Source organism: Danio rerio, chromosome 5 (assembly GCF_049306965.1).
Source record: "Danio rerio strain Tuebingen ecotype United States chromosome 5, GRCz12tu, whole genome shotgun sequence".
In the NCBI taxonomy this organism is placed as follows: Eukaryota; Metazoa; Chordata; class Actinopteri; order Cypriniformes; family Danionidae; genus Danio; species Danio rerio.
In genome coordinates this window covers 29,330,840-29,352,248 of record NC_133180.1, presented here as the reverse complement: position 1 = coordinate 29,352,248, position 21,409 = coordinate 29,330,840, and the positions used below count along the sequence as shown (strand labels likewise).

The 21,409-nt window shown below is 35.7% G+C and overlaps 1 protein-coding gene and 1 long non-coding RNA gene across 2 annotated transcripts in view; one reads left to right on the top strand and one right to left on the bottom strand.

The window, feature by feature from the left end:
- The window catches only part of traf2a (Tnf receptor-associated factor 2a), a 77,916-nt gene that overhangs the window by 31,360 nt on the left and 25,147 nt on the right, over window positions 1–21,409 (top strand). The gene's annotated exons all lie outside the window — the stretch shown is intronic.
- LOC137495517 (uncharacterized) lies at window positions 15,363–16,085 on the bottom strand. The gene is made up of 2 exons (XR_011015358.2): window positions 16,003–16,085; window positions 15,363–15,905 (listed from the first exon to the last, which is right to left on the bottom strand). It is a non-coding gene; the product is annotated as an uncharacterized lncRNA (long non-coding RNA).

The following is a 21,409-nucleotide window of genomic DNA, read 5'->3' as shown; positions in this document are numbered from 1 at the left end:
TGTCTTCTGCATAGTCCTCTCTGTTGAGTGACATTGTTTACATTTTTAGAAATCTGATTTCTTTACAACATTTAATTGAAACTTTTAATTTTAGTTAGATTTTTTGTAGCTCAGAAATAAAACAAAAAAGTTGCTTCAAATTGGAAATGACAATCTCTTTTAAAGGCATTTGCCCTAACCGTCTCCATCCCTCTCACTCTCTTCTCAGATGAGATGGTCAGCCAAATCAAAGGTGCAATGGGCCAACTTTGGCCCACAGACCCTACTTTGGGCATCTCTGATCTAAAAAGTTTCATGCTAAAAGTGATATAAAGTTATACATTATGAAGTCATGAGAAAGAAAAATTATATTTTTAAATTTTTCTTTTTCAATATACAAACATATGAAATAAGTCATGTGATATCCTAGGAATCTATGCCACGTGTTTGAGTTTATATTTCAAATTTGATGAAGATAGCATGCAAAATAAGATTTCTGTAAAAAGTTTGCTGAGACTATATCAATGTTCTTCTTTCCCTCACCGTCAGAGTCAAAGTCTTAGCTATTTTATTTCGGCTAGAATAAAAGCATAAAAAAAATTAAAAAAAACATTTTAAAGTCAAAATTATTAGCCCCTTTTAGGCATTTTTTTTTGATAGTCTACAGAACAAACCATTGTTATAAAATAACTTGCCTAATTAACCTACCTAGTTAACCTAATTAGTTAAGCCTTTAAATGTTACTTTAAGCTGTATAGTCTTGAAAAACATCTAATAAAATATTATTTACTGTCATCATGGCAAAGATAAAAGAAATCAGCTATTCAAAATGAGTTATTAAAACTATTATGTTTAGAAATGTGTTAAAAAATGTATTTCTCTGGTAAACAGAAATTGGGGGGGGAAAATACATTTAGGAGGGCTAATAATTCTAACTTCAAATATATAGATATACTTCAACACCTTCTTTTAATTTATAATTATCTTCACTTGTTTCATTCTCCAGACACAGCCAAAAGACAACGTTTCACCTTTTAAACCAACTTTCCACTTTGATCATGTCGCTAACATAGTTTAAAGGGTCATGCACCTGCGCGGCACCTGGAGTACATCTGTAAGTTGTGCGGTAGAATGTGTTGCACCAAGATAATGACAGTTATTTGCTGGCTTCACTTCTGTTTGAAGGGTTGAAGTACAGGCATTTAAACGGTAGCATTGAATCGTACTGAAGGAGGCTGAGAAAAAATAGAGGAAGGCATAAGTGGTCCCTCTGAAAGAGAGAGAGATGTTGAGAAAAGGCCCAGACACTTCTGCAACATGGTGAACTCGTTTTGCCCCTCTGCTGGATGCGGTAATAGATTGGGGATTTCACAGGCCCAAAGCTGTGAACGCTCCGGCACTAAATTTTGTTTCAGCAACTGAGAAGAAATGGTTTTCGTAGAGGACAGCTCGAGTCAATTTCCCTCCGTCTCCAAAGCCTTGTGGGACTTGTGTGAGGAAAGGGTTTTGTGTGAAACATTTGTTTTTCTTCACCCTGAATCTAAAACCTCAGGATGTTCATCAGTCATCTTCAAAGAAACTGATGAAGTAAAGTCGCAGTATGTAAGCTTCACCACTAGATCAACCAAACAGAATTCACTTTCCTATCTAGCCCTATAGGGGTGCAATGATCAATTTTAGTTGGATTATTGAAGAGCAGTACAGACATGTTAACACTATAATCAAACCATTACTATCAGATAGGACTTTTTGCAGCATTTTGTGACAGGATATCCATATACAGATGGCTGTTTGACACTGTTCTGTGCACCTACTGACTCAGTAAATGACCACAGACAAGGCGTGCGTTATCAAATTCTATTAAAACAACACTTTTCCACCAGCCCTTACTTCATACTAACATCCAATATCTTTTAGTTTGTCGCAGGGCATGAATGAAATTTTCCTGAATGAAAGTGAAACTGCGGAACTGCTGTTCAAGTCGAAAAATTAAAAATGAAATACACAAAATTAACGTTGAATAACGTGGTGATGCAATGACATTAATCAATCTATGTGCTATAACATGTCAAACGGGATCTTACTGTATTAGATTTCACACTCACAGCAAAATCAGCAGTGTCAATTCAACTCTGAGAGAGTTGATTTCAACACTCGCCAGAGTTAAATGAACATTTTTGATCGTGTAACAATTTAACTCTGACTCAAAAGTTAAATATTTCTTTCTTGTTTTATCAGTAATTATCCATATACTTTATAAATGCAATACATACTATGTTAGTCATGCATTATAAAATATAAATATAATGTAATGTAATAAAATATAAATTCTATCCTTATTTACATGTATTTAAATTTGTTTCGAAATGGGATGTGAGCCTTTAACCTCATCATGATTGTTAATGTAGTATTGATGCTATTTATGATTTACTAATGCTACATTTAATCATTTAAATAGCCACAAGTAACACCTATATGTTAAATTGCTACTTGTAAAGGTCTATAAGGTTTGTAGACAAGCTCTTAACATCTTGAAACAGCCATGTTGATATTTCTACTACCAGTTCTCTTGTTCCGACTTTTTCTTGGCTAACGTTTAAGGATATTTTTGGTGACAGAACTGAAAGTAAATGATATGTTTGTGTATCTATGTATGATTGGTTTTCTCATTTTTGTTTTTAAAATGCAATAAATAAATAAATAAATGCTTCCTTAATGCCAAATTTAAAACTTATTTGGAACATATTTTTGGTGCAGAGTTGACAGCAGGGTTTGAGTCTGTTGAAGAACGGTTTAAGAAGACAAAAGCCAAACAAGTAAATACTTTTCTTTTGGTTGCTTTTTTAAAAATTGAGGGTTGGGTTTAGGAAAGAAGGAGGGCAGGTCAATCGCAGCGGCCTCTGGTGGATTTAAGCAAGAAGAGCAGAAATGTAATATCTCAAATAGCTGATTAAACGTGTAGATTGCTGATAACAGCCTTCTGAGCCTACCAGTGGGTGCGAAAGGCCTCTAGCTGATAACCACTGATAGCACCCATTCAATTGACGGATAACATTCGAATTCGCTGAATGAGTAAACCGCTTCAAAATTTGTTCTCTGTGGGTGGGAGTTACAAGGCTCCTCTCCGCTGATTGGTCAACCAAACTTCAAACCTGTCATCAGCAGCTTTGATGAAAAACATTTCAATTCATGGATGTCTGTCTAGGCATAAATTCAGCAACACGTGCTTGCCTTAAAATATTTTATATCATACCTTTGCATCTTTGGCATGTCACCTGTTTTATGTGTGTTTTTGTTGTGGTTTGGTTAAACTGGCAACTGAGGACATACGGTATGTTGATGCCACGGTCACAATGATATGGACCATTTATATTTAAAACTGTACATATTTCTGCACTTAAATTGTGTGGTAATAGTTGGGATAAGAAGATTGCAGAATATAAAATCCTGTACTCATGGCTTTCGGATTTATTCATGGATGGTTTACTCGAAAATAAAAATAAACTCAAACTTTGCTCACTCTCATATGGGTTCTGATTTTTATGAGTTTTCTTTTTCTGTTCTACACAAAAGAAAATATTTTGAAGAATGTTAGGAACTGTTAGCTTATGTCATTGATAGTACACTGTAAAAATATCCATAAATTAGCAGTTTTCTATATATTGTAATTCATGTTTTTATTTTTCCTCATTTATTTATGCTTTTGGATTGGATATAGGAGCATGATCTTTGTTCCAACAACTTTTACCCTTGAAAAGATTTTAAAAAGTGACTTTTATTAACGTTTTGTCTGGGTTGGTGTTGCATAGGACGGTACAAAAACCTTATAATAAACTGCCAATACAGACAGTACAGACATTTTCTGTCATTGTACAGAATTATTTCTCTGTATATTATTTCTTATGTATTATATTATTTCAAACTATTCAAAATTTCCATTTGCATTCCAAACCATTTTTAAATTCGACAGATCAAGGTCCCATAATTCAATTCACAACCACAAATGTGTGGAAAACCCTTGTGAATCACAAAATACAAAAACCATTACATAACGTTAAAAAAAAAATATGTGTATGTATGTATGTGTGTGTGTGTGTGTATGTGTATATATATATATATATATATATATATATATATATATATATATATATATATATATATACACACACACACACAGCTGAAGTCAGAATTATTAGCCCCCTTAAAAAATTTTTTTCTTCTTTTTTAAATATTTCGGAAATTGTATTTAACAGAGCAAGGGGATTTTCACAGTATGTCTGATAATATTTTTTCTTCTGGAAAAAGTCTTGTTGGTTTTATTTTGGCTAGAATAAAATTTGTTTTTAATTTTTTTAAACACAATTTTAAGGACAAAATTATTGGCCCCTTTAAGCTAATTTTTTTCTTGATTGTCTACAGAACAAACCACTATAGAAAAATATCTAGTTAAATATTATTTACTGTCATCATGACAAAGATAAAATAAATCGGTTATTAAAAATGAGTTATTAAAACTATTATGTTTAGAAATTTGTTGAAAAAATCTGCTCTCTGTTAAACATAAATTATTAAACATAAATAATTCTGACTTCAACTGTATATATATATATATATATATATATATATATATATATATATATATATATATATATATATATATATATATATATATATAGTCAATCAGTGGCTATTGGTTTCCAAAATTCTTCAAAGTAGTAGATACTTAAACAGAACCAGTGGAGAGTGAGTAAACGATGACAGAAGTTTTGATGACAGAACTCTTTCTTCAATTCAAAATTCATACACAGTGTGCCATTAATACTGTAGGCCTTTGTAAATGAGAATCAAGTGCATAATGAATGAAGTGGAAATCTACAGACGGAGGAAGTCAGGCGAGACATTGATGGATGACCAAAGGTCTCTGTAAAAGCCTGTAGCATGGCACAATGCTCTGTATAAACACATAAAGTAGCAGGGGTTCACCTAGCCTGTGAAATGTCCTCAGACCTTCTGGCAGGACACAGCAGGTCATGACCTCACAGGGAAAACAAAGGTGTACTGTTTGCTACATATACACTCTCAAATGACTCATTCCTTTAAGGCTGTTAGTGGTAAAGTTTGTCGACTTTTGTCACTTGTGTGCAACATCTGCTATAAAAAGAATTTTCCAAAGTTGTAAATAAAGCAAAGAGTGCTGGAGCATGTTTGACTTGGCATTGTTTGATTTTAGCGTTGTTTGAAATACTGATTCCTTGTGCATTTTTATGGCCATTTTTGTACTTGTCAGTTTAGTTTCTGTACTTGTTTTGGCTCTGTTCAATCCACTGGTTGCATTTTTTTTTTTTGACGGTTCATTTGAGTATTAGTAGACTGTCTGCATATTATTTGTTGATATTGTTCCTTCAGCAGACATTCAACTCACTATACGAAACTTAGCAAGTACATGACACCTAACCCCAGCCTAATTTACAGTCTACTTATAATCTAATGAGAACTAGTTGGCATGTAGATATAATGTAACCTAAATTTAACAAACAGACCATAACATTACATTAAATAAAGTGTTACCAATCAAACATTTTGGCGAAAGGTATATTTTTATTGATGTTTGAATTTCACCCACATTTCCTTTCATAAATTGATTTTACGTTAGGAATAAAAACAAGAGAAAAATTCCCCCATTGAAACAGTAATATTTAATCGCAGTGGCATTTAAGCAGTGTTACAGTACATTCTTTGCAAAGCTTAGCAATGACTATTTTTAGATGTTATTTTGTATTTTTTAAATAGAAAATTGTACTATTTTTGCAGATTTTTCCAATTTTAGCCAGTTCATTTTGCCTTTGATAGTTGCATACCAATTTAATATTATGCAGTAAGACATATGTGGGTTTGTTGGTATGGGAACCAGAGTTTTTGTATGTATATACTGATAAATTAGTGTGCAAATCTTTATTTTGTTTTGTAAGATGGCATAATTGTTTATATATATATATGTGTGTATATATATATATATGTGTGTGTATATATATATATATATATGTGTGTGTGTGTATATATATATATATATATATATATATATATATATATATATATATATATATATATATATATATATATATATATGATAGGACAGTGAGATTTACAGATCGGAAAGTGTGGAGAGTAGAGGTAGAGAAAGAATCAGCAAAGGACCTCGAACTGCGAATCACTCTACTGTTATAATCCAGAAAAAAACCTGCTTGGCCCTAATACTGCATATGGAAAATTATAGATTTTATTGTTTTTCAATAAAAATCTAAAATAATGACATTTTCTAACAAAGTTTAAAGGTCAAAATCCTTAAATGTAATGCATTTTGGGCAGTATCACGAGGGCTTTCTATATGGCAATCAGCATTTAAAAAAATATATTTTGTATAATATTTAAAATAATTATTATTTTTAGGACAGACTCTTAATGCCACATTTTGTTCGAAGAACATTAACATTTACCAAATTTGAAGCGACATCAATTGTTTTCAATTATTATTGGTTAGAATTGCTTTTCAGGAAATTCAGGTACAAAGTCTGGTTCCCTTACTCACAAAGCCCAAACTAATGCCTATAGACATCTTGTTAAACTCTAAATTGGTGCCATGCGCACTGACCTGTGGTAGAAAGTGTCTGTTTTAGGTAGGATTGACCCCAAGGGGAAAGATAAAGCATGAGGAAGGTCATAGCTCTTCAGTTCACTTTCAATCCCCTACTGTCTTCTGCAGTCTAGCGAAAGCTTGAATTATTTCATCCTTTTCTTTCATCTAAAGTCGTCTCTTCTTCAGGGTAACAGCTTCCTGAGCCAGATTCATCTGCCAGACTGCTGGGTAAACCTGCTGGCTAAATATTAAAGTTCTGAAAACCTTGATGAACTGGCTGAACTGACTAAAACTATATGTTCGTAATACAAATGACTCTGTGCTATTTTTAAATAGTTGACACTGTGCCTGAAAACGTGAGAAATTATGGTGAACTGAATCATTTTCCATCTGTCTGCCTTTTAAAGTTAAGCCTGTGAGATTATTGTCCATTTAGCCCTTAACTTCTTGAAACTCGATCTTTTCCAGATGCCATGCTGTTCTAGCCCTCAGCTACAGCTACTTGAATGCAAATCACATACAAGCACTGTATGTTGTCATTTACTGAGAAGTAATTTCCTTGAAGAGTTATCCAAGGTGATTTGTGACTGCACAGTTTTTAAAATGATGATTTTTTTTCCCTTTTTTTCTATGTGAATGGCAGTTGAGTGCAGATTAGTTGTTTTGTGGTGGTTTCTTTGAAGCTCATGTGGGCATTGACATGATGTCCTTCTGTGAGGACAAAAGCAGAAAGGATGCATATCATCGTGATCTTATTAGTAATCACACTCATACGCAGTGTCATTCTAGCACACATACATTTTCATATATTCATACATACTGTATGTAGATCGAAACACATTTTATTAGCATACTGATGCCATATAAAGTATTGGCTTTTTAACCTCTCAAAGTCAAGTGCTATTTTGAGTTTTCCGCCTGGATTTTGCCTACCAAAATTCAAAACCTTCCAAAATCCACATACAGAAGTGTAAATGCAAAAGTTTGGGTTCATTTTAAAGAAAGCCTGAATTTTTATCAAACCCTGTTAAAAGTGATTCAGATAATTGTATATGTTGTCTGCGTTATAATAAACCCCTCCAAAAAGAGGTGGTTTTTTTTTTTTACTCAAATTTGAAAGGTGACCTTTTAGGTTCTTTGTGGTCGAGGTTGCTGTAATTAATTTTGTTAGTTCCTGCACATGTTAGTAATCATCGAAAAAAGAAAAATGTCTCTATCATAATCTATGCTTAAATTTTTTTATTCCAACTGATGGGAGGACAGAACCACTTATAGGCAATTTATGGACGTCTGTGTAGGCATAAATTCAGCAACATGTGCTTGCCTTAAAATATTTTATATCATACCTCGGCATCTTTGGCATGTCATCTGTTTTACGTGTGTTTTTGTTGTCGTTTGGTTAAACTGGCAACTTTAACCAGTACTGTACTCCTGGCAACTTTAACCAGGCACTTATTTAAAACCAGTATTTTCGTAGTCATGTTGCCTTTACAGTCAATTCTGATCAACAAAAAAACTGTTTTTCATATATTGGGACTCATGTTTTTTTTTTTTTTTTTTCATTTATTTATGCTTTCAAATTGTGTTATGGGACCTTGATCTTTCCTCCAACAGCTTTTGATGTTGAAATTTTTTAAAATTTTATTATCATTAGTTTAAAAGAAATCATTGTCTGGAATTCAATTATGGTACAAAAACCTGGTAAAATATGCCAGTATTATTTCTTTTTTTTTATACACTTAATGGGGTATGTGCTGAGCTAGTGTGTTTCCCATGCTGATAAACTTCTGGTGACCTGTTAATGTGAGTTTTTTCCATTTTATACAATTTCTTTTACAGCATCGATGTTGTAATGTAATTAAAATACAATCAGTTAAACAGACTTTGGCATTCATTTAGTTGCTCGAGCATAAAACGAGACAAAAAGCCGTTTGCTCGCACTCGCCCGTCCGAATCGGCAGGTTAGCGCAGAAGCTCCATTGAATATACTGGGGTAAAATAAATGGTCATATTATAAAGCCATGGCGGGGGGACATGTAATTTAATGCAGTGCTTGTGTACAATCTGAGACCCATTTTATATAAGATATCACTCAGCCAGTAGAGATCGCTCATTTTTAAAGAAAACAGACCTTAAATGGGCCGATTTTGCGTTGGCACACAATTCACAGGAAAAGATTAACCCAGGTTACTGGCAAATTAAAAGTCCTATTAGCATGCTTCGGCATATATCCTATTCTCTCTGTATATTTCTTATACAATATATTGTTTCAAACTACTAAAATGTTAATAAAAGTAACTTTGTTAAACCTCAGAGTTGAACTTTTAACAAGAAGTCAGCAGAGCAGAGATTAAATTCTCTTAATGCAATTCATTCATTCATTCATTCATTCATTCATTCATTCATTCATTCATTCAATTATTCATTCATTCATTCATTTTCTTTTTGGCTTAGTTCCTTTGTTAATCTGGGAAGTGAACTGCCAACTTATCCAGCACATGCGTTACGCAGCGGTTGCCCTTCCAGCTGCAACCTATCACTGATGTAAAGCGTATATATAACTTCAGAAATGATAAACGGTTTTGGTAGGGTTCATTGTCTTTCATTTTGAAGGAATGGGTTGTACAAATTCAGTCATAACCTTCATTAAGTAATATTATAAATAATTATATATTTATTTATTTAACTACACATTTAATGTAATGTACAGAATGAAAAAATGCTTTCGATATCCATTTTTTGTGTGTATTTAGGCATACACAAAATGTATGCTCAGATGTCACTTTTCAGGATGACAAATCAAATTCTGTCTGATTCAGGAGTTTGATATAATATGGAGAATCCACCAGAGACATCATTAAAGTCGGTCTACCATGAATATGGCTTTCCAGCTGCAGTTCACACCAGTATCGATTAAATTGCACTGTGCTCCTTCACTGAAAACAAATTATTCCTATATAACATCTACTCCTTTGTTTCTTTCTGTCTTTCTTTTCTCTCTTTATTTCTGAAAGCAGTCTATGGCTCCAGGCCTGAGCTTTTAAAAGCTCTCAAATCTGGAGCAGGAACACTCCAGCTGGGTCACGTCATTGTTGCGCTTCCCATTTCCCCAAAAATCCCAAATACTGTTCATTAATGTTTGCATTATACGGTGCACAGGCCTCGGGATGTAATTAACATTTAATACAATGCAAATAATAACTACAAGATTACCTAGAGAATTTCTTATTTACTCAATCGAAGACTTGGTTTATTAATTAAAGTGTAACCAAATTGTTTCGTTGTAATGTGAAAATGTCAGAAGTAAAACCAACATCGGCCACTTTGTTAGGTACATGTTCAACTGCACGGTGAACAGATAAAATTTAATCACATGGCGTTTAGGAATGTAGATGTGGTCAAGACAATCTACTGAAGCTAATCTGGGCAACAGAATGTGATTTTAAGTTACTTTTAACATGTCAAAGATGTTAATTTCAGATAGGCTGATCTAAGTATTTCAGAAACTGTTGATCTACTCGGATTGTCCAGGACCAGAGAACCAGAGAATGGTTTACCGAGAATAGTCTGAGAATGCTTTGGGCAAAGATGCCATGTTAAAAATGCTTTCCAGTAGTGGACCTTTGGTATGTGCTGGAAGATTGTGGATATTCAGCAGACAAATCTGCAGTAGCTGTTGTCATGCCCGTATGAAATTAAATCTCTGAGGATTATTTTCAGCACTTTATTGAATCTATGACATGAAGAATTAAGGTAATTGTGAAGGCAAAAAGGGATCTAACCTAACGTTAGCTAATTAAGTAGAGAATTATGTTTGCAGTCAAAGATTGAATACATAGTTGGCCTGTACCATGAACCCAGATTAGCTGGCTAGCCAGTTAAGGTACAGTTTAGATTGCAATTCCGACATATTATGCTACATCTGCAATGTTGTCATGATCAATTGACCCAACAACATTAGTTGCGTTGACATAGTAAAGTGTCGATAAAATGCACACTTCAGAATCTTGATGAGAATGCATAAAGCACATTTTCCCTCGCAGTATGATACTTAAGTAGAGATCTTGCCTTACCCAAGAGAACAAGTAATGTTGCATATAATCTCTTAAACATCTCTTATTGAAATTTAGTGTGACATAGACATTTAACATGTCTCACTGAAGAAAAAGTCAGGTCAGGTGTGTGTTATTCCCTCTTCCTAATTACAATGAGCAGATAAAAGGTTCGCAGTTCATTTCAAGTGTGCTATTTTCATTGGAAATCTATTACTGTCAACTCTCAAGATGAGATTCAAAGAGCTGTCACTATCAGCCATGCAAGCAGAGCCATTATTAGTCTGAAAAAAACAAAACAAACCCATCAGAAAGATAGCAAAAACATTAGGCGTAGCCAAAACAACTGTTTGTAGCATTTTTAAAAATAAAGAATGCACCAGTGAGCTCAGCAACACCAGACCCGGAAGACTACGGAAACAGCTGTGGTGGATGACCAAAGAATTCTTTCCCTGGTAAAGAAAATACACTTCACAACAGTTAGCCAGATCAAAAACACTCGCCAGGAGGTAGGTGTATGTGTGTCAGAGTCAACAGTCAAGAGAAGACTTCACCAGAGTCAATGCGAAGGGTTCACCACAAGATGTAAACCATCGGTGAGCTTCAAAAACAGAAAGGCCAGATTAGAGTTCTAAAAAAGCCTCCACCATGCTGGAACAACATCCTATGAACAGGTGTGATCAAGACTAACTTTGTACCAGAGTGATGAGAAGAGAAGACTATGGAGAAAGAAAGGAACTGCTCATGGCATGGGCATGTATAGCTGTCAATGAATCTGGTTCTCTTGTATGTATTGATGATGTGACTGCTGACAAAAGCAGCAGGATGAATTGTGAAGTGTTTTAGGCAATATTTTCTGCTCATATTAAGCCAAATGCTTCAGAACTCACTGAACGCCAATTCACAGTGTAGATGGAGAATGACTCAAAACACACTGCAAAAGCAACCCAAGAGTTTTTGAAGGGAAAGAATTGGAACATTGTGCAATGGCCAAGTCAATCACCGGATCTGAATCCAATCGAGCTTGCATTTGCTGCAGCAGCACTTGCTGAAGACAAAACTGAAGGGAAAATGTCCCGGAAGCAAGTAAGAACTGAAGACAGTTGCTGTAGAGGCCAGTAATCCAGCGTCTGGTGATGTCTATGCATTCCAGACTTCAGGCTGTAATTGACTGCAATCAAGGATTTACAATCAAGTATTAAAAAGTGGAAGTTTGATTTATGATTATTATTCTGTTCAATTACTTTGAGACCCTTAACAAGTGGGAGGCACATATGCAAACTGTTGTAATTCCTACAGCGTTCACCTGATTTGGATGTAAAAACCCTCTAATTAAAGCTGATAGTCTGCAGTTAAATCTTGTAAATTTCATTCCAAATCTATTGTGTTGGAGCCAAAAATTTTATTTGTGTCAATGTCCAAATATTTATGGACCTAACTGTATATGACTTCTTTAGTAAAACGAAATAAGCCTATAAACTTCTGTTTATTGCAATATCTACAAAAATTGTATCTATTCATTTAACCTAACAACTGTAATGCTTAGAACATCAGTGTCCCTCTCAAGATCTGTTCTCTCTCGTCACCATGATTTGGGGGTCTCACAGAGCAGCTTTGAATATGCAGCAGACTTGTGGAGCTTCCAGCAGAGGTCATACACTAGTCTCAGCAACTCAATAAATCTGCATATATTTTAGCTGCTGTGTTGGGAGGAAAGCGATTGGTCATGCCATAAGCATAATTTCTGCTCTCACATGTTGTAGTGCTGCTGGGTGCACATGTGCATCTCCTCTGCATGTAAACTGTTGTAAAATCCTAAACAAACACTTGTGATCGGTTCATGAGATCAGCCAGATTGGCGAGTACCATCCAAGTCATAAAATGTGATTATCAGCCGATACGGATTTCTGTTTGATTGATCGGCGCATCCCTATTCTGCACACATACTGTTTTCAGTCAGTGTGTGATTCAGAATGCAATATAGAAGTGGTTTTGGATAGCAAGTTGGTGTTGATGCTTTTTAATCTTTTACTTTTTAATCAACAGGATGATTAATGAATTCTGAACGTAAAGTACCACACATTTTAAATCTATAACTTTCTGCTGCTTCTTTATTGAAAATACCATTTTGCTTTTGCTAATGTCATTTTTGTTTCTAAAGAAGAAACCATAATATAAATTTGAAAATTTAGAAATTCAGAATCAGACTTCACACACTTGGCTTTTAATCCAGTCTCGTTTGTCCACCAAATATGAATGGCAAGGCTGTGAGGAAGTCTCCCCTGGTATAATGAAAACCAGGTGTTCAACGTAAGCTGAGCAGTGAGTGATGTCATTGGGGAAGCCCTGTCCTCAGACAAAGCCTGAAGAGGAAACCCTGCCGCCTGAAATGGCACTGATGTCCACTGTAGCCAGACTTCCTCAAGCGTTCAATACTTTCGTTTAGATTGAGCCAGCGCTTTTTTGATGACTCCGTTCTTCTGTGGCTTCTCTTTTTCCGCACACAGTTTACTTTAGAATTCACCAACTTTATGAGAGCATGAATGAACAGACTATGAGAGCGACAGAAGTCATAAAACTTAGAGCGAGTGTAAAAGTAAGGAGAAGAGACAGCTGTGTTTCCTTAGTGTTCTTCTGGTGCTGATTGGGACACATTCCAGTGGTTCTCTGCTTCTGTGATCAGAACGGAAAGAGAAGTTGGCAGTAAATCATCCGATCTCGCTCTCTGCGCTGTTCACCCAGGCGGTAACGTATAGTGAGTTTAAACCTGAATGCAGAAAACAGTCTGACTTTCTCTCTGCCTTCATGGCCAGTTATGTAACAGTGTTTGGATACTCAGTTCACTCACACAATGTTCCAGCTTGCTTTCAGCTTCAGTGACAGAGACTGTCTCTCCGCTTGGCATCATAGCAAAACACACAAGGCTCGCTTTGTAGGATTTAAGGCAATATTCTGAATGTCAAAATGAAGAGATAGAAGCTAAAAAACTATCCATCAGGAACAAATGCTGGAAGTCAATGTGGTAGTTGTGAGAGATGGCCGGAAATTGGCATGTCATCTGTTGTAGTTATTAAATGGTTAAAGAAAATTGCAATGTTTTTCAAACATCTGGGGTTCGGAAGACTTATTAATCCACAAGGATGCATACAATTTATCAAAACAAAGATCTGAATCATTTCAGAAGCATGACTGAAGTATTTGTGTTAAATATTTAGTTCTATTATCAAAGGAATAAATTACTTTTTTCAATAGTTTAAAAGTATATTATTTGACCTTTACTGTAATTTAGATCAAACAAATGTAGTATTGGGGAAAATAAATGACCACATTAACTTTATAAAGTCATCCTGACTAATACTTTTTTAACTGAAGTGTACTTACTGTAACTTTTTGAAATTTGTTACAGTTTTAGGGAAAGTTAACTGAGAAATGAAAACTCTGTCATAATTTATTTATCCATTTACCACTATGGTCTATATGCTGCATAATTCATCAATCTAAATAATATGACTTTATTCTACGTAGATATTTCTATGCATATACAATGAATGGAGAAAGAACCTTTCAAGGCACAAAACATATTGAATTAATTAGTCTAATAAAGACACACGATTGCTTTGTATGAGGGAAAACTTTGATTTGTTCATGAAAGGATTGGAGTTCTGAGATTGTTTCAACAGCTTTGAGTACATAAGAGCAAAATATTGTGGTTGATTTTAGCAGATTTTTGCTTTTAATCTTTTAGTCAGTGTTATTATCAAGTTCAGATTATACCACACGTGCTGGAAAAAATATGACAGTATGGTTTCTTCATCTTGTCATAGACACAATCATCTTTTGGTTTTGGTTTTAACTCTGAGCCACATGAGTTGGTCTTGATGACAACATTTACAGTATTACCTGCTTCATATGTTGCAGATTAATATCATTGACAGCTGCTAAACCCAGAAGACAGACAAAGAAGGGAAATTTCAATTATTTGGCTATTGACCATATGTGACATTATACATATGGATATGATATGAGAAATGACTCATTATAGTGTTGTATTATTTTTCTAATGAACTCTCCTGTTTAGGGGCGGACTGGCCATAGGGAGCACCGGGACATTTCCCGGTGGCCTGATGTTCAACACAACGCCATCCCCCCAAAAGAGGTTGTATAGTTTATAGTGTATAGTAGGGCTATTATAGTTACTGCAAACTACAGTATTGAACTACAGTTGAGTATTGAACAACTCAGGCTCATTCTGAAAATGTAGTCCTGTATACATTTCTGGAAATCGGCAAATACATTCCAGGAGGAACGTTTTGTTTTTGCAGTTTTTGTTGAATCCACCAGAGACCGCTGTGTATACTTTTTGAGATTTCACATTTCTCCCGTGAGTGCCATTCACACATGCTCTACTTGCTTAAATCCACACAGCAAAATATGGGGACCCAAAACAACTCTATGGGTGTTAATTTCAACACTTTGAAAGTGTCTCATGGGGTCCACTCAAAACAGAGTTAAATCAACACTTTCAAAAGGGTTGGCACATTGACACCGAAGTAAGGGTTAATTTTAACTCTGGGCAGAGTTAAAAAATGTAACTATATTTAACACCGCCTGGTAGTAATTTTTTTACTACAATATATTGTTATTTTATTCAACTCTCTTGAGTGTAAATATGGTAAAAAGGTAAAATAGACTGTAAATTACAAAAGAAAAAACATTTTATTTGAAAACATTCACCACTTCAACAATTCATTCAGTTTTTAAAATGCAACAATGTCAAATATGCTTTAAATGTTTTATTAGTACAGACAGTATCAACAACATATGTATGACCAGTGCTCAAAAAGGCTGTTTCAGTCCTTTGGTCCAAACTTGATGTGTTATCAGAGCAATTTGAAAGTTCAATATATCGTCACTCATAGTTTACTTCTGAACTCATAGTTTTCTTCTGAAATTACATTTTAAACAACTTGGCGTGCAAATCTTTCACTTCGGGTGTTTCCTTGGTCCTCCATATCAAACACAGCAGTTTAAATGAAGGTATACATGCTGTAAACTTGTGTGAAAACAAACTGGAGCTAGAAAATCTTATCAAGCATGTCCTGTGAATAAAGTGCTTCCCAGCCACAGGATGACCTTTTTATCCATGACGATGTAGTAGCTGCTGATCGCTCGTCTGGTGGTTCCTGATGCACGGATATAGGGTGATGCTCATCTAAGAACTCTTCAAGACTCCAGCATGACTAAGAAAAATGTTTGAAAACAAATTGCAATCAAATTCTATGATATATTTAAAAGAACATTTAAAGTAAATAAAACATTCAAGAAATCTAAACTCACCTTTTGAAAATCTTCATGATGATCCACAACTTGACTCTCCCAGCTGGTTGAGGTGACAGGATATGGAAAAGTAGAAAAAAACACATATATCACTGTTGGAATCTCCAAAAACAATTAGGTTAACCACTATGACTAGAACTGGAAAAACAGGCAGCTGTCTGTCCAGAATCCTGAATTTAACACAACACTTGGAGCAAAATTTAGAGGAGCTTAAAATCTTTTATATCATTTAGTGATGCTGACTTCCCCAAAATATTGGCCACAGTGTAAAAAATATTCATAAACTTCATAAACAACAGTTTTCTGTAAGCGTGTGCGTGCGTGCATGCGTGTGTGTGCGCGTGCATGTTTCTTTACCAGATTCTTGTTAGGCCCTTTCAGGTCCAGTATTGACGCCACCTTTACTGGAGTCTAGCAGATGTTTCAGGTCCAAATATAATCTAAAATATTAGGATAAGCAGAAGAGGAAAAGTGCAAAGTAAAGAGCAAAACATTATTTAAGTAACAGTTCACCCACATTACAAAACTTATCACCTTCATGTCATTTGTTATTCTCTAATGCTCTAATACCCTCTCAGCTTATGCGAAACAAATACAGAACTTTATCAAACATACCTTCCTTATTATCACCACATATGACCAAGAAGGTGTGCTTGGTCATTTCACCAACTCTGGAAATACACCATCCGTCTCTAATCAGCCACCGTCACAGGGTCTTGTGTTATTATATAGAGAACTGTGGCTGTTAAAAAAACAACAAAACATTAGTATCTAACACATATGCATAACCTTCAGATAAAAAGGAGAGATGGACATCACAAAGTATGCCTCACATTTTTTCAGATATCTTTTGATTCAGATGTTGATTATTGATAATAAATCTACAAATCAAAACTGTATCATCATTAGGCTGCTCAAATATGAATCAGTTGATTAATTTTACAGACAGGTGGCTGTTTACAACGCACTAAATTGTCTTTAATAAAAAGGAAATGTTGTGTACAGTACATGCTAAGTTTAGCCTATAGTTTTAAGCACAATATCATTCGGGAGAAAAAGCTTGACTAAGATGTTCCTGACTACATAAATAGCCTAACTTACTAACGTCAGACATCCCAAGTTGGGAAAAGTAATTTTCGGGGGATACAGAGTTGATTTGCGGGAGGTAGCGGGAGAGTTGAGCAACCTGAAGAGCAATGGGATGAGTTGCGCACGACGTACCTGAAGAGCGGTGGGGGTGACTTGCGCTCGACGTACCTGAAGAGCTGGGAGGGATGCGGTGGAGAGGGGTGTGCAAAGTGTTTAATGACCGGGCGGGAGACGCGCGATTTCCGGGAGATTATCATTCATTTGCGGGCATCTACTTGGGCATCTGGGAGTCTCTGTGCATTTGCGGGATAACGTTAACGTTAGTCCCGCAACTTCCGGGAGACTTCTGTAACGTTAAATGTCTGAGAAAGTGCAAACGCGGTCATTTAAACACATTAATGTTAACATTCCGACTTTAATGGTTGTCAACGCTTAATATAATTCAAGCGTACGTTATCACGCGAGTCTATGAACTAACGGTAACGGTATATGGACGGCCACGAATGAACCAGTTTAAAAGGGCCGCGGTGTTTAAAATAACCAAATTAACATACACGAATAACAAACAATCATATGTTTTAGTCAGGAAGCCTTTTACAAGTAAGCATATGTTCATTTACTCACCAGATATGTTTTAGAAACTTTCCAGAGCTTATGGAAACCGTCCTGTGTTGCCATTAGCATCCGGGCAGAGTAGGCTAGGCTGCTCCGGGGATTCCCTCGCTAGTTTGCTTCGAATTAAAGGAGTAGTGTCGATTTTATTTTACAGATGGGTAACAACGCACACAATGGCATTAAGCGTGACACAAATGTGTTGAACATGTACATTTGATGTTTTTATGCACTATGTATGTGTGAGCATATATAAAAACATTCTTGAAAAGAAGTGAATAGTAATGCAGTTAAGCTAACGTTAGATACACAAACGACCATGAATGAACCGCAGAAGATTAAAATTGTCACTCCATTCTAAAGTTATTAACTTAACAATATGTTTACAACTGTATTTCCTTAAAGAAAGTCAGTAAAATACCAACATTTAGGTAGTTTGACTGTTCTAAACCTCAGATGGAAAATGGCGTCTGGAAAATTCTTCAGTGACTGGGGCTGCATGAATTCCCGGATGTTGGAAATAACACCACCAAGTGTTGAAAAGATAACTCCTTGATTTCGCACTGAATAAAATCAATTCTAACTCTTATTATATTCATTTATCAAAATCTTAACTCTTTAACGTCAACACTGTACTCTGAAATGCTTCAACACCGAGAATTTAACTCAGATGAATTTGCTGTGCACCAGAGGCCGCTGTCGACTGACTGACCAACTGCCCCGTAGTATTCATTTTAAAGACAAAATGCAGCCATACGTACTTCTGGTTACATAATTTGCAATCACCAGAAATGTATATAGGGCTATGTTTTCAGAATGAGCCTGTGTTGTGAAAACGTTTTTTGTACTTAAAAAAAAAAAAAATCTGTTTATTTCCAATAAACTGTTTATTTATTTTCCTTTTACAAACATTTTTTAAAAAGCATTTTTTTATTGTATTAACATTGCTTAACCATAATAAGTATAATTAATATAAAATAGGATGATAATAAATTTAAATAAGTATTTTTTTTTCAAATAAACTAAACATAAAACTATGGGTGTTTTCACACCTGCCTTATTTCAAGAGTTCACATTTAGCTGATGATTGATCATAAAGCGTGTTTGGCATGCTGTTCCGGGAGAGAGCCCTGAGCTCATAAGATCTTCGAGCCCAGGGCTCCCTCCCGTTTGCAAGGCGAGAGGGGAGTTTGAGCTCAGGTAGATCTCGAAAACTCCCCTGCTGTAGTAGCTAATGAACAGATAGTGATTGATCTTAAGAGATAACTACTTACTAGGTGCATGTCTATGGTGCCAATTTGGATTAGTCAATTAACTTAAGTTGTATGTTTTTGGTTGGTGGGAGGAAACCGGGGCACCTGGGGGAAACCCACTTGGGCACGGGGAGAACATGTAAACTCTGCACAGAAACATTGGTTGGCTTGGTAAGGACTAGAACCAGTGATGTTCTTGCTGTGAGGCAACAGTGCTAACCACTGGGCCACCGTGTCACCCATCTAGGAAAGGAGGAGGAGTAGGGGTGGAAGGGGGGATTCTTCAAAACGAAGATAGCTGTCAAATGAAACTTAGGGTATTTATAGTGGCCTAGGAATTGTCTGATTGCATAAGCATGTGATCCTCTCGAAATTAGTTTATAAATAAACTTCACTTTGTTCAGTTGAATCGCACTAGAGTTCATTTTTCCTCATGGTGCGTTTCATTTGGGAAGGTGGGAGTGTAGCAATCGCATTCAAGTGCACACCAAAATTAGACCAAAAAACTCTTTCCAACTTTCAAACATGGAGCATGGGGCAGTTTGTTTGTGGTGAGGACATGCTCCGAACAGACCCAACCGCAAAAAGTAATGCTCCTTTTTGGACTAATACAGCTGCCGTATTTGATGCGCTGTGCATTAAGGGATGTGAAGGAAAAATATTCATTGACAGCGCTTTACCAACGCTTTTAAACATAGACAGAGAGGGAAAAACATTACCTGATGGATTGTTGGTAATATTTTCTGAAGATGACTATGTTTCAGTTTGGCAAAATTAATTCTTGCCTCCTCCTAAGGTGACTTATGATGTGTCCTCGCTGTTTGCAATGCATTAAAACATTGTTTTCCAGCCGTAGACACGCTTCATTCTCGAAATGTATAGTTTATCTAAAGTGATGAATACAAACTATATAGTATACTATGACCAGCGATACAATCAGCCAGCGCAGTCGTCCCTCCATTGTAAAAAGTGACATTTTGTGTCTGCAGGTTTGTTTACCTGCTGGAGTTCCATTGGCATTTTCTTGCATGTTAGTTCTGACATATCAAAAAACAGTTTAGGAAATAGGTTCAAACCATCTGGCAAATGAGTGATGCGGATTTTTCACATGATTGCATTTTGGTTGTTTTCTACTGGTTTGGACCAAAGCAAACAGTGTGGTGTGAAATGACCCAAAAATGGCAGAAAAATGCTACAATGTACCATTTGCTGCCCTTGGCCGGACCAAATAAACCGAAACACAGATGTGAAAGCACAATTTATAACTTAAATATAAATATTAATAACTAAAATATAAATAACACTGAAAAAAACAAAAAACATGGCAGCGCAGAGGCACAGTGTTTAGCGTCGCCTAACAGCAAGAAGGTCGCTGTTCGAGCCTCGGCTGGGTCAGTTGGCATTTCTGTGTGGAATTTGCATGCTCTCCCTGTGTTGGCATGGGTTTTCTTCGGGTGCTCCAGTTTCTCCCACAAGTCCAAAGACGTGTGCCATAAGGGAATTTAGTTGGCTAAATTGTCTGTAGTGTATGTGTGTGAATTGGAGTCTGGTGTTTCCCAGGGATGGGCATGCGCTGCTTAAAACCTGCTGGATAAGTTAGTGGTTCATCATTATGCTGTGGTGACCCCTGAGTAATAAAGAGACTAAGCCGAAAAGAAAATGAATGAATAAATTATTGAATAAAAAAACACAAATTCTTCATATATATATATATATATATATATATATATATATATATATATATATATATATATATATATATATATATATATATATGGTGAAATAGAACAGATATTTTAAATTGTGATAAACCTCTCAAGTGTTTTACCTCAAATGATATAATATTAATTGATGCAAACCGCACCACGAAATACCTAAACCTTCAGCTGAAATTATAATGAAAACAGAAAAGTTGCTTATGCTACAATAACCCTGAGTGTGAGACCTTTTCCAAGTCTTCATGAAAATACCATTTTAATCTCCTTCTCATTAAGTCCCTTCAGCACATCTGACATTGTGTTTTGAGCATGAATGGATTAGTCGACTTGAATTCAAAAGACAGGGTTGATCTGACTCTTCCAGCCCAAAATCACTGTGTGAATATCTCCATATGCTCTATACACTACAACCTGCAGTGTGTGTTTGGCTCTGTTTGGGTCTTCTGCTTAATGATATCATTCATCTGTCCTGGATTGAAATCAGAGCGCATTACTGTGTGATTTATAATGAAAGAGGGCTTCGGTGATGATCCCACAACTTCATTACTTGTGTTTTGCTTTCTGTCACATGAATCTCCACAATGGGAAAAGTCCTCCTTCCTAGAACAAACAGTTATGGAGCTGTTGGAGATGCAGGCTGACAGGGAAGAGACGTCACTCTCGGACACATGGCTGAATGTTGCTGGCAATTACAATGAAACTGGGTCATTCCCTACGGCTAGTTCAATACATAAT